Consider the following 14,509-nt stretch of genomic DNA (forward strand, 5'->3'; position numbering starts at 1 on the left):
TAGTCAACAGATTTCCAACCTAGACAAATCTAGGAATCCTCAGAATTACTGCTCATTGGATCAGCAAAAACAAATACTCAAAAGTCATGCATGCCCATGAGAGGAGATGGAAGAAACTCCCTTTATCTAACTAAGGCATTATGGAAAGAAAGCCAAGCGTACAGAGCTCTACTTCTGCCCATTTCTCTGCCCAAAACTTTAGAATGCTACGAGTAGTCATGGAAGCTTATCAAAATATTTCACAACTAATAACATGTCGCTAACTATCACTCCCCCAAAATAATTACGTAATGTATTGGCTATAGCCAATCAATACTCCATAAGCTTTGGAGCAACCAGGGAAGACCTCAACCTTCACACTCCTCTATTGGAGCCTGAATAGCCTTCATTGACTATTGAAGTAGCTTCAGTCAAATAGTTTACCGGAGCTCAATCTCAGAATTGGACTCTAATATGGTTCTTTCAAACACCAAGCCATTGCCATATTCCTCCCACCTTTCACCCCACCTCTCCAAGCAAGCAATATGTTTAAGCCCTCCCGTCTATCCCTGGACATCAAATGCCTCTGATCTCCACTCCTTCCCAGGCGCTATTAAAATAGGCCATGCTGGCAATATTCTTAAAATGATGTTCCATATAGAGTCCTTCAAAGATCCTTTGACACCAATCCAATATTTATAATTTCTCAGCTCTGTGGAGGTCACATATGAACATGCAAAACACTAATTACCTTCTATTCACAATTCTAATGTCATTTCTCCAGATTTATTGATAAATTACAGATGCTGAACGAAAATAAAATCAAGCACTGACAAAGCAAACAGATAACGAAAGCGCAGACATCCTTCACACACTAACAGACTGCACCCATACAGAGATCAACAAACGCATACAGCCAAGTGCAAAGATCAACACTTTTAGACTCCAACAGCCAGACATACCCAAACACCAGCAGACATGCAGTCACCTATGCACTAACCCATGCACAGAAACCCACAACTGTCCCTCACACAGCACACTTGTGTCTGATGAAAAAGAGTACTGGTCAACAACATTCAACCTTTGGCCTCCCATTAGGTGACAAAAGTGTATCCAGTCTGCACACATGCTGTGGTCAAATTGTTATTTCGAAAGAAAAATAAAACATGAACACTGCAAAGGTGGAGCTACCAGAGTGCATTTCTCACCAGTCCCCAGTCAATTCTTGTCAACTAGAGACAATCTCACACCTTAGGGATCATCAAGTGACTCCATAAGTGACGGTTGGCAGATCTGAGCAATCACTAGAGAGTTCAGCAATTGGGCACACAACTAGACATGCGATAACTATTACCAATACAGTAATGAAGACTGAACCGTCACCCAAAGTGTGTTCCTAGAGTTGTATGCCCAATACCAAACACAGGATCAGGAGCAACAATGCAATTGAAGTGAAAACTGTGGTCAAGGTATATTGCAGCCACCCAGGAGCAGTGGTAAGGATAAAAAGTTAATGTAGCTTTTAAAAGGTACTCTGAAAGTAAAGGTAAAACTAAAATAAGCCATCAATCCTAAATAATTTTCAGAGTTAAGGAACAGTAACTTTAGAGGGGCCGAGGGATGTTCAATTAGTGGTGGAAGCAGCCATGCTTCCTTTCTCCTACACTTAACTAATCTACAAAGGGAAGTAACATTTTAGGTTAAGGAAGTAGCGAAGTGTGAAAACCTAGGGGGTTTTCCCTAGACATTTTTATTACGTGAGGAAGTCTGCACACATCCAATCTTTGCCTTCATTTGAATGACTGCCTTAACTTTTTATACTCATTACAATTACTCTCTGCCACAAACCTGCACGTCTATCACTAAACTCCAGAACCAGCATTATTCTGGTACAAACAGGTCATATTTAGGGTTCGTAGAGGACGTCATGGATCTGAAACATTTTAACAGAGAATTGGTCGCCCAATTGGCAAGCTCAGGGTTACATGCTGACCCCTCAGCTGAGCTACCTCCTAAACGGTGTGACCAAAGTGGGCACTCCAAGGTATCAAACAACTTGTTACATTAAGCCCTTGTATCTAAAGTAAATTTAAAAAAAAATGTATTAAAGCGTTATTTATATTTCAAAAGAGGCATACAATTAGTTTCATTCCAATACAATAAATTTGTGATATTTAATTGCGAGGGCTAGTTAGCACAAAAACTTAATAGCATAATACACAGCAGTACATATGATTATTTTAAATGTAGTTGGGATGGGTAGGGAGTGGGGTCAACTGTCATATGCCCCCCGGCGACGTCATGCTATCATTTCCAGCCAGGTGCCAGTGAAGTTTGCATTATATTTGAGCGCTAGGGGAGCATGAGTTTGTTTCGGCATCATCAACTTGGCGAAGATAGTTTATAAGTGGATCCCAGATATTGTGTGGGCGGCTTGCTAGGGCATGAGATGCCAATATGGGGCTAGTTGAGTGACAGTGTGCGGCATCTGCAAGCCACACTTTTACCGATGGTGCTGGTTTGCGACCCCAGTGAATTGCCACCCTACGCTTGGGCAGCAGTAGCATCGCTATTAATCGTTGGTGTGTCTGGGAGTTCCTCCACATAGCCCAGTAAACAAATAGAGAAATCTGGTGTTTGGGGTTCTAGTGTGATGGCACTTATTGTCTCACATACAGCGCACCAGTAGTCGGTCACCCGCGGGCGCGTCCAGGCCAGGTGCGTAAATGTGGCTTCCGGTGCAGAGCTCCGTAAGCATCTTGTGTCTTTAGCCAGGCCCATCCTATGGAGACCTACTGGGGTGCTGTATAGCCTATGCAGATATTTGAAGTGTATTAATCGCAGTCTGTAATTTGGGGAAAGGTGTTCAATTTGGCTACAGCAATATTACCATTGGTCCGCGGACATGGCCATGCCCACCTCCCAGGCCTGCCGAGCCCACACAGTGTCCAGTGGCGAGGTACTAGTGTTAGTGAATATAGTCTGGTTATTAATTTGCACGGTGATGAGGCTGTATGGACATATTCAAGTGCTGTGTTGGTCGATGGGGGTCCAGGAATCCGCAGTTTGTTTCTGCAGGTTGCTCTAATTTGATAATATAATAGTGTTTAGGTGCGTGGTTTCTCTTGTAGCTGTATTAGTGAAGGGGAGAAGAAACTGTCCATCTGGATACAAGTTAGCGAACGTATGTAAACCCAATGCCCTGGCTCGACGTGCCATTCCTTTGTTATGTAGTGGGTGAAGGGAGGGGTTGTCTGCAAAAGCAATGGATGGTGCGTGTAACATGTTGGAGCCTGTCCATCTATGGATGCCCTCCCACGCCCAGCACACACTCCATGTTTATATCAACCTTGTGGGCTGAGCACGGCTGGAATAATGCCATTGTTAGGGGCCAAGGGGACGACTGGTCTGCCTCCACTGCCAAATGTGGCTGAAACTGCGTGGGATGCAGCCAGAAGTGGAGGAATCTTGCTTGGGCGCAGAGCGCATACAGCTTTAAATCTGGGGCTCCCAGTCCTCCGCGTGTGGAGGGCAGTGTCAGTGTTTCATAAGCAACCCTCGGTTATCTGTCTTCCCATGTCAGCATTGTCATGATGGAGCGTAACCTTTTAAAGAACTGTGCCGTGAGGGCAGCTGGACATTGAGATAAATATTTTGGCTAGACTACCATCTTAGCTATCACGAGATGCCCGGCCATTGAAAGCAAAGTATTTCCATATCTGGACTTTAGATTCAAGCCAACCTACTGCACGTTCATAATTTGCCCTCCAAAGTTCTTCCAGGTCTCTGCTTAGCCATATTCCCAAATATTTGGTGGGTTCGGTTGTCCACTTTAGTGGGTACTCTGTTTGGTAAGGGCGCGTGACTTCAGTAAGGGAAAACAGGATAGACTTATGCCAACTAATGTGGATCCTCGAGTGGCCACCAAAACGAATCACCTCTTGCGTCACAGGTTCCAGATTCTTGTGTGGTTCGCAAATATATAGGGCGAAATCAGCATACAAAGACACCACTAGTCCTCTGGCCGTGAAGCCAATACCATGCTTTGTGTGGTGTTGGCGCAATCGCGCCTCAAGTGGTTCCATAGCTATTACAAATAATAGCAGGGAGAGTGAGCATCCCTGCCTAGTGTCTCACGCGATCGTGATAGGCCAGGTGATTTGACAGTTTATTTTAATGCGTGCCGAGGGGAGAGTGAATAACATGCAGTTCTTGTGGATAAAGCCAGAACTGAAACCCAGACGACCGAGAAGAGGAAGGGCCACGCCAGAGAGTCAAATGCCTTGGTGGCGTCTAGGAGAGCCCACACTGCTGGCAAGGAGGGATTGATTTGATGCATAACCGAGAATATCGTGCATAGATTGTGTGATATAGCTCTTACCGGTATTAAACCAGATTAGTCGGGTGTACAATTAGAGGCATGAGTGGAAGTAGCACATTCGCTAATAGTTTCGCATATATTTTGTTGTGTATGTTGATTAGCGAGAGGGGGCAATAGGAATCACAAAGCTCAGGGACTTTGTCTAGCTTGAGTATAGTGGTGATCAGTGCTTCCCGAAGGGAGGAGGGGAAGTTAGCTGACTGACACGGACTCGTACATCTCTATGAGATGAGGTAGGAGTATGGTAGCATACTCTTTGTAGAGGCGTATGGTAGTCAGGCCAGGGAGGCCTGCAAGGACTTGTGCAATTTCCTCCTCTGTAAAAGGCACATCCAGCTATTCTCTGTGGCCCGGATCTAGCCATAACAGTTCAATTGACTCAAAATATTGATGCAGGATGTCCGGATTGCTCGCCTCCCCGGCCTCCGAGTTAGGAGTAGGAGGAGATCACTGTTTATCTCTGCAAGAGATGCAACTCTGCAACAGATACAGTTGAGTAGTTCAGTAACATAGGAAGAGGCTTATGGTCTCCTCAGCAGACCAGCCAGTGTCTTAACGGGCATATCTCCTTCCCCGTATTGCCAAGCCTGGGCCTCATATCCCAAGCAGTTTACCTCCCATTCTGCCTCAGTCTGTTATTTTGACATTCTGGTTCTAATCTCAGCTTATGTGTCAGATGTGGGATTGATGCTGTATATTTGATCTAGTGTTTTGATTACCGCTTCCAGCACTTCTAGAGTTCCTCTGATCGTCCAGAGCACCCCAGATTGCTTAGCGATGCACACCACGGATTACTACCTGGAAGGTTTCCCAAATGTGGAGGGTGAGATGCCCAAGTCAGTGTTCAATTAAAACAAATTCGGAAATAGCTCTGCAAATTTCTTCTTTAAATGCCGTATCCCTCTACTCATGTGGAGGGAGACCCCATGAGAGCATACTTCTTAGGGTTTGGAGGATCTGAAGTACCAGATATACAGGGAATGATCGGACAAGGTGCGCGCAAGATGGTCGACAGAAGACCAGGTGGCTACGTCCCTAGACACCAACCACAAATCAATGCTGAACCAGGAATTATGTGAGGAGGAAATGCAAGTCCCCTCAAGTTCCCTGGGGTGGGCATGCCGCCATGCATCTATTACAGCGTTATCAACTATGAGGGAGTTTAGTGTTTCCATGGCTTGTGGGTGATGTAGTCTAGTGGCTTAACGATCCAGACTTCATTGTAGTGCAACATTGAAGTCACCATCCCAGACTCGGGCAGAGGCTATGTTTCGCTATCAAACTCTAGATGTGGAGGAAGAAACTGGGATAGTCCGAGTTGGGTCAATATATGTCCGCTATAATCAATGGTTGAAAATAGAGAACCTGCCAATACGGCATATCTGCCATCAGGGTCTATGTGAGTGTGGCAGTCATCCCAGGGAAGTCCCTTTTTAAAAGTAGTATAGCTCCCCCTTAGCATAATGGGAGTATATAGATGAGTAGGAGTCACCCTACCAGAGGGCGCAGAGCTGGGCCGTGTTAGTAGTGAATAAGAATCTCTTGCAGAAAACATGTCTACGTTAGGTCTCGACGGTAAGCATGCGTGAGGTGGGATTTGAGATGGTCGTTGATACTCCTAACATTCCATGTTAGGAAAGTTACATCAGCAATGGATCAGTTGTGTGTGTGCACCTTAGGTCTCTGTCTCCACCAGGGAACTGTTCCATTGGAAATCCGATTGGCCGCACTCTGCTAGTCCTACCAGCGTGTTACCCCAAAGAATTGTGGTCCATGAAGTAGCGTCGGCGGGTACGCCTATGCCAAAAGTTTAAAATGAAAATAAGTGTTGCGTTAGCCATCCCTGGACACGTGTTTCGAGGTAGTTGCCTCTCGTCAGCAGGGAGTAGGTATGTGTGTAGGGTTGCTGCGTAGGCTGCCAAAAATATTCTCAGGTAAAGTACCACTCAAGGCGCGCAGGTGCGTAGCCATAGGCTCGTCAGCCCCACCGGCTCAAGGGAGCCTGAATGTAATCAAAAATCCGATTGGCCGCACTCTGCTAGTCCAACCGACGGGCTGTAGGTTACGCACCTGCGTTGCTACGAGAGGTACCAGACCTGATATGATTTTAGCAGCCTACACATGCAACCCCACACTCTTCCTACTCCCTGCTGACGAGCGGCAACTACCGCGAAACACGTGTCCAGGGATGGCTAACGCTACTCTGACTTGCACGCACCACTGAGCATAGGCGTACCCGCCGACGCTGACTACAGGGACCACAGTTCTTCGGGGTAAAAGGCTAGTGGGTGGAGCAGTGTGCGACCATTTTGTTTAGTTATTTAGTGGCTCCCTGAGCCCAGACAGCCGACGGGCTGTAGGTTACGCACCTGCGTTGCTACGAGAGGTACCAGACCTGATATGATTTTAGCAGCCTACACATGCAACCCCACACTCTTCCTACTCCCTGCTGACGAGCGGCAACTACCGCGAAACACGTGTCCAGGGATGGCTAACGCTACTCTGACTTGCACGCACCACTGAGCATAGGCGTACCCGCCGACGCTGACTACAGGGACCACAGTTCTTCGGGGTAACACGCTAGTGGGTGGAGCAGTGTGCGACCATTTTGTTTAACTGTTCCATTGGGAATAGTGATGTAGCCTCTTAATACAGCAGTTAACAACTTCCTGGGATAGCTTAAACGACGAAGCAACATACCCCAGAAGTAACACGCCCCATGTCCAGCGCCCAGCCCAATCCTCCCATGTCCACCCCCACCCACTCCAATCCCCCAATCAGGTTGAGATGCAGCACCCTCCCCACCCAAAAATCCCCAACTTTGAAACATAGTGGACATTTAAGGGAATTATCCTGTTGGGGCACGTGGACTCTCCAGGAATACTCCCTTGCCTAAGGGCAGGGTGGTCGAGCATTGTAGTGCATTTGAAGATAGCAAAGGGCAATATAACATTATGTCTAGACGTTTATATTGAACCACGTTTCATGCAGCATGCTATTTCCATGTTGGCAGAACAGTCTAATGTGATATTAGGATTCAAGACTGTTTTGTAGACAGCCCTTGTATGCAAGCCCAAGTCTGTCACTGGTGAGGCCATCTCCAAACAGGCCGGGTGAGTTGTAAGGGTGCAATGATGTTCTGCTTAGTTTTTTCGTATAAGACATGGCTGCCTTGGAGTCCGTGAAGTAACGTTCTTTGCAGTCTGTAGCGAAGTTTCGCTGGATACATGACAGTATACTGTATTTGCAGTTGAAGGATTAGTTTTGCTGGTAAGAAATTGCGCCTCGCCATCTGTACCACCAGGGTGAAGTCTGGGTAGAAGGAGAGCGCATTACCCTGATGCCTGATCTCGCGCATTCCGCAAGATTATATAGCAGTCATGATATTTCAGTAAACAGGCTCATTTTTGGCCGTGCGGGGGTCCCGGAGGGCGGCCGCGGACCAAGAGATTGTTGTGCCAGCTCTACAATGAAGACCCGACAGTATTGAGCCAAACAGTTCCGAGTAGGGTCTCCAGGTAGTCCTCCATCCTGGAGATGGCTGTGGACTCTGGGATTCCAATAAGTCGGATATTATTTCTTCAAGAGCACGATTCCAAGTCTTTGTTCTTGGTGCGGATGAGTTCCAGTGCCGTATCCATTTTTAACAAGCGGTCAGTCTTCAGTGAGGGTGTTCGTCAGCATATGAAACCCTAGATTCCAGGCGTGCAATCTGAGATTCATGCAATCTACGCACTGCTTCACCTGATCCAGTCAGGCAGCAAGATGGTCTACTTTGGAATCAATCATCTTTAGGATGGATTTGCCGAGTGGTGTCAGCACCTGGTGATGGTGACAGGGCAGCCGCACTATGGTGGTCTGGAAAAGTGTAGATCTCCTCAGATCATTCGCTCGACCGGCAGAGCTCACTCAGGGTGCAGCCATCTTGCCACCAGCTAGACCACGTCCGCATCTCAAGTCAAAGTGTAACTTGTTGCTGTGTGCATCTTTAGCAAAGCTGCCACATTGTTATCTTTAAAACTCCTGTACCTTTCCAGGCACACATTAAGCCTGCTCCACGAGAGCTTTCTGATCTCATGGAGAGACATGTTAACGACTCCAGGAAGGAGAACAATGAGGGATTACAGGCCAGGAAGGTGTCACCTCCCTTCTGCAGGAATGCTCTTGGGTTTTAGCCCAAAAGGCAGGCTTAAAAGCTGAAGCTGCCTTTGAAGAGCAGATGTGTAGCACCAAAGGGAAGGAGCGCCCCATGGTTGAGGTAGACAGGCTGGCACGGGAAGTAGAGAGGGCAAGCCAGTTGCCAAACCAGTTTCCCCAGGGGCATGGAGCCCTGAGGTAGCCACAACCCAGGGGTGGGCTAGTGAGGTCTGTACACCTGAAGAGATGTCTCGTCATCTTGGTAGTGGGCAGAATGGTGCATCCTGGGATAGCCAGATGCTGCACTAGACAGGAAGTCATCAGGTGGGAGGGAACCTGGTGACCCATTGGCTGCCAACAGCATCCTGCCCCGAGAGCACTTTCAGAGCATAAAGAGGGCACCTCTGCCTCAGAGACCTCAGATGGACCTAAGGAGGACTGCCCTGCTGCACGGAGGGACCAGATAAGAGTTTGCACTGAGTTGGACTGCACCTGCTGGCTAGCAAAGGGGAGTGTGCCTGCCATGTCTTGCTCAAGGAGAAGCAGTCTCCAGAGTGCAGTCAAGCCACGAGATCTCCAAGGGCCAGCTGACTGGCCTCCTGTACGCAGCACTGGGATACAACCGCTGAAGAAGTCTGCTGGGGAAGGTTGGCAGCTCGAAGTCTTCAAGCCACTACCACCGCCACTGTGCAGCACCGAGGACAAAGAGCAGACACAAAGAGTTGCACCAGAGTTTGTTGAGCAGGAAGTGCTATTGGAGAGTTGCTAGGACCTTCAGAAGGACAGTTATAGACTCAGGAAGGATTGGCCTGTGACCGTGACAACAAGCGACTTGTGGTCCAGCGGCGACTGAAAGTCGACCAGACCAGAGAGCATTTCGTGGACATCAATCCTGCAACCAGGACTCCCTCATCACCTTTGTGGATAGAGGAATTCCTAGATGAAGAACCCTGTTGCCCACGATGCATACATAGCATCCTTAAAGCATCTCCAGCAGCCTACATCCCTTGCCTCAGGACCACTCCATAGGAATCGATTGCAACGCGGATGGAGTGCCTGGAACTGTAGAAGGATTATGTGAAGGCAACTGTTCTTGAGGACCAAGCTGGTCCCACTGACTAGCTCACCTGAGTTGGTCAAGTACTTTCAACAGACCACATTAATACTTACCCAACTTTTCCTTGAAACAGTTTCTGAAAAAGTTTCCAAGTTTACAATTCATGGACTTTGCCAAGGTGTACATGTTTGACATTTAAAAATATATAAATCGAAAAAGTGGTTAGCATTTGAAGCACATTATCGTGTACTCAGTCAAGGGTAGTCGCCCAAGTTATGGGTGGAGAATGCTAACTACGAAGGTGTGTACACAATAACCGTTGTCATCACAGCATTAAAGAATACAATGCAAATGCCCTATGTTGCCGAAGTGAGGTGGAAAGAACTACTGTACATGCATAAGTGGAGGAACCAGCACAACAAACAAAAGTACAACATGGAGTGCAACACTATGCCCTCGCCAGGGGGGCGAGGAGAATTAATGCGCAACTCATGTTCTCTTAAGTGGTAATAAAGGATAACGCAGTACATATAAAAGAGGGGTGCTGGTATTGCCCCCGGTGCATTTATTGGAAAGCCAGGGAGGGGGGCAACAGGGGACAGGTCTATTACTTGTAAAATCTATCTTTAGAACCCTCCAGTTGATCTTTTTCATTCTAGGGTCTAAACTCTTATGAAAATACAGCCTATTTTTATAAATTTGTGTCAGAATGGAGTGCTGTGTCATTTTCTTAAATTGTTTTGGTGCTGTTTAAATGCTTAACACGTGTTCCTCTGTGTAAGCCTTGCTGCTCAGTGCCTCAGCTACCCAGGATTGAGCTGAGGGTTTGGAAGACGAAACCCAAGGGTCCTAATGGGGTTGGGAAGTGTATTACAGTGCGAGGTTGCACAACCACATCATATAATACACCCCATTTCCTCACACTCACCATCTGAGTGCCTTAGAGATACAAACACTTCCTAGGCCATCCACTCACAATCTTACACCATGCACAACGTGACAGTCTTTCAGTGGCACACGTATGCCTCAAGAGCTTGACGCAATTGCAATATCCTCAGATGAGGACTGAGAACATCATGATTAGACAGGAAACACAGGATCTTTTGTATTATCCATTACAAAGACTGTCACAAAGAAAAAAATTATATTAAAAAACGTTTTTTAAAGCTGCATTTTTTCCAATTTGGCATATTCAATATCATTCCTGGTCTGTTTAATCACCAAAACCCCATCTCTTAATAGACATGATAGAATATGCTTTTTACAATATATTTTATATAATGTACCATTTCTACTTATTGCTTGAAACATGCCAGGCTTTGAAAAAGGTTTTCATGCAAAACTTGTAACGTTATTTTGCGCCATCATATCTTTCATGATACTTTACATACGCATTTTATGTTTAAGCCAAATTTATGGATTCTTTTAGCTATAGAAAATGATATCTTATTTCTGAAATTATAAAATCATATGTATATATTTGACCCACCTACATCATTCAGACAAAAGACCCTAAGGCCAGACTCAATTTTCTGCTTGTCTACCTTTGACGTTGTGTGGTTATTTTACAAGTGCTAAGCAACAGGATGAGCCTGCTGGAATAAAACACTTTTCCATGGTAATCAACCTCTACAACGAAACTTTTACGCAAGTACCATTACCCCGCAATACCATTATAACGCATGGAATTTACATATTATATGCTTTTACCACGCATGCTTTTACAACGAAATTAGTTGTAAATTAATGAATGGTAAAAGCATACGTTTTTTAAATTTAAGTTTAAGGTAAGTATATGGTTTTGGAGTGTAGGGCTATACGTTTTGGGGTGCAGGGGGTATTTTTAAGGTTAAGGGTGGGTTTGGGTTATGGGGTGTGTTGGACCTAAAGACCTTTGGTAGCTTGGCTCAGGTGATCAGGCTTCATTCCGGAGTATTATGTCGTGCTTTCATTCCACTCAACTCAGCACTCCAGCGTACCACCACTAAAAACGACACTACACCAAGGAATTTAGAGAAATTAGAAAAGCTTTATCTTCTCTTTTATCATTCTTTTCCTTTCCTTTCAAATGGCCCTAATTAGCTTTTATCCGCTTCACTTTAGGGTCTAAACATTTCTTCGTGACCAGATTGGCATTGCATAGACATTTTAAATCTGTTACGAAATCAAGCACGCCACCTGATGATCAATCACAGTACTGCCAATTCAATAGTGCTTTGGACAGAGACATTAAATATAGCACTACCTATAACGATTTCATAGCGCCTTAAATAGAGGGTCTAAACCTAGCACTTCACATAGCGATTTCCTACCACTTTAGAGTCTTTAGACATAGCGCTTTACTTGGCAATCACATAGTACGTTGAGCAGAGTCATTAACTATAGTGCTTCACTTATGGATCACATAGCACTTCAGGTAGAGACATTAAATATAGCGTTTCTCTTAGCGATCACATAGTACTTTGAGTAGAGTCATTAAATATAGCGCTTCACTTATGCTTTTCATCAAGGGGACCAAGCGCTGAGCATTGAACTGGCTACCTCCGTAGGGGACTCATGTTGACTGGGGAGGCAGTTATTTCCACTCTAGGGGCCAACGTTTAGTATTACACTGGCACGAATTCACTGGGCCATGGTTCGACCGCTTCCCCACTCTGGGGTAGTTCCAGGCCAACCAGGCCCGGCGATCGGATTCCCCGAGGGAGGGGCGTGCACTGGGCTTCTCCCAGGCCTCCCGCCCTCCTCCTCAGGGTTTACCTCAGACTTCGGCCTCACCGGCCCTAGCGAAGATCCTCCGTCAGCCGTGCAGGTTTCCCGGCGATGTCCGGGTCGGACACACCTCTCGAGGCTCCGCACTGACTACGCACCACAGCCAGGGCGCACCCGCAGCCGCCAATGACAGTGCGGCCTACGGGGGCGCGGCCCAGTCAGCGACAGGTGAAGCGGCGGGGCGGCGCTTGACAGTCCGCCCCTGTCAGATGACAGGAGACACCGGCTTCAGGCCTACGCGGCATCGATTAGTCTGCTCGGCCTAACAAGGCCCTCCCTAAACTCTAGCGGCCTCCTCAGCCCTGGGGACCACGCAAACTCAGCTGTGACGTCAGCGACAGGGCCCCGGGCTTCTCCGCGGGCTCCAGCAATAGCAGGGACAATCTTTCTGGCCCCCAGGCCACAGTGGTGAGTTCTTTAAGGATCTCTTCAATGGGGGGTGTAGAAATTAAGGTCAGGCCCACAGTTTGAGGGGTGGTGAATTGTTTGACACCCAGCGCCTCCTACTCTCACAGGGTCGCTTCAGCTAAGCAAAGTCAGGGAAATGGTGGATAAGGTCGGTGAAGGTCACTCTCACTCAGTTCTCTTCAGGGGTCCTGACTAGGCGGGAAACACAGACTGATAACGTGATCCCAGAGTTAGAGGTTGAAGGCAAGGCTAGGTCACGAGGTAGGGGGTAGTATCAACTGTGGGGGAAGAAACAGCAGGCCCTAAGAACAGTTAGTTCTCCCCCCCCCCCCCCGCCCCTCCAGCGCACCTACCTCCCCACTCAGGTGCCTTGCTCCTGACCACCTCACTTCACACCTTCCACCCCACCTAAAATGGCCGCCGCAACTCACCTCTATATATAGCCTGGGCCCGGACTATCCAGAGTGGTGCAGAAGGTTCTGGAACTCCTCATGCCAGCCTATGGCCCAGGTTCTGAGGTGACAGTTTTAGGCCACCATTTTGTGGAAGAGCTCTCTCCCTCCCTCCATTTTAGGGAACCACCTTGCGCCACACCATCAATTAGTGATAATGGGGCGCCCAGAGCCTCTAAGTCAACACCCAAAAAAAACTAGTGGACAGAAAAATTAGAGGGTAAAGGAAGAAAAAATGAGGAGGGGACAGCCAGAGGACTGGTAGGTCTAACAGGGTGCATAGGGTAATTTTAGGGTATAGGGTGGGTTTAGATTTTGGGGTGCTTGGGTATTTAGGGGTATTTAGGATTGGGGTACAGGGGCATTTTTAGGGTTCAGGGTGGGTTTAGGTTTTGGGGTGAAGAGGTATTGTTAGGGTTAAGGGTGGGTTTGGGGTGGTGGGATATTTTTGGGGTATTTAGGATTTGGTGTACATGGGCATTTTTAGGGTGGGTTGTGGTTTTGGGGTGCAAAGAGCAATATACATATACACATACATATACACACACACCCCAATACATATATATACACACACACACATATATACATATCGGGTAAGTACTTTTACTAAGTTTATGACTTCGCCATTTGCGTTGTAATGGCATGCGTGGTAAAGTCATGTGGGGTAAAAGTTTGCGGGGTGATGGTATTGCTGAGTAATTGCACCCGCGTTGTAAAAAATGCGGGGTAATAGTTAGCGGGATAACGTCATATTCCTTTTCCATATTAGGAGTCTTATCTCTTGGTGCAGAACTGGTGTGTGATATTTTAAAAAACAAAATTGGGACAGTTCATAACACAGAAAGCACAGACACAACAAGTATCTATCCAGTGGGGTTATGTGGGGCAATAACCTGTACTTTCACGTTCAAGCGTTTGTGCACTGAGCTAAGTTCAGGCACCTGTGGCGGGAAAGTCAAACCTTGTAGAGCTAAGCTAAAGCCTTAGTTTACGCAGCGCTAGACAATACTGAACTTCAGTTAGGGAGTGTGCCTGCACAATATGGTCCTTGTACCGTAGATGACAGAAGGAAATGGGTTTAGCCGCAAAGGAGCCCGCTGCACACCAGGCGAAAATGAAGTAAATGACTTTATTCTGAAACTGTTAGGCTCACAATCTAAGGCCAAAAATAGAAGAAAAAAAAATCACAGCATGGGTTGCCCTTTAATCTAGGGTTTCTGTTGAGATGTTGGAGAGTGTTAAGTAACCCATTAGGAAACGTAGAGATAAGCTCTATTTTCAATCGGGTCAGCCTCCACAAGGAAAGGTGTTTATTAATGCTTTAAT

The 14,509-nt window shown here is 46.8% G+C and overlaps 1 protein-coding gene across 6 annotated transcripts in view; it reads right to left on the reverse strand.

Annotated features, from left to right (window-relative positions):
- CAPRIN2 (caprin family member 2) overlaps nucleotides 1-14,509 on the reverse strand; it is a 699,936-nt gene that overhangs the window by 669,548 nt on the left and 15,879 nt on the right. The gene's annotated exons all lie outside the window — the stretch shown is intronic.

The sequence above is a fragment of the Triturus cristatus genome, chromosome 4_1, assembly GCF_964204655.1.
Source record: "Triturus cristatus chromosome 4_1, aTriCri1.1, whole genome shotgun sequence".
In the NCBI taxonomy this organism is placed as follows: domain Eukaryota; kingdom Metazoa; phylum Chordata; class Amphibia; order Caudata; family Salamandridae; genus Triturus; species Triturus cristatus.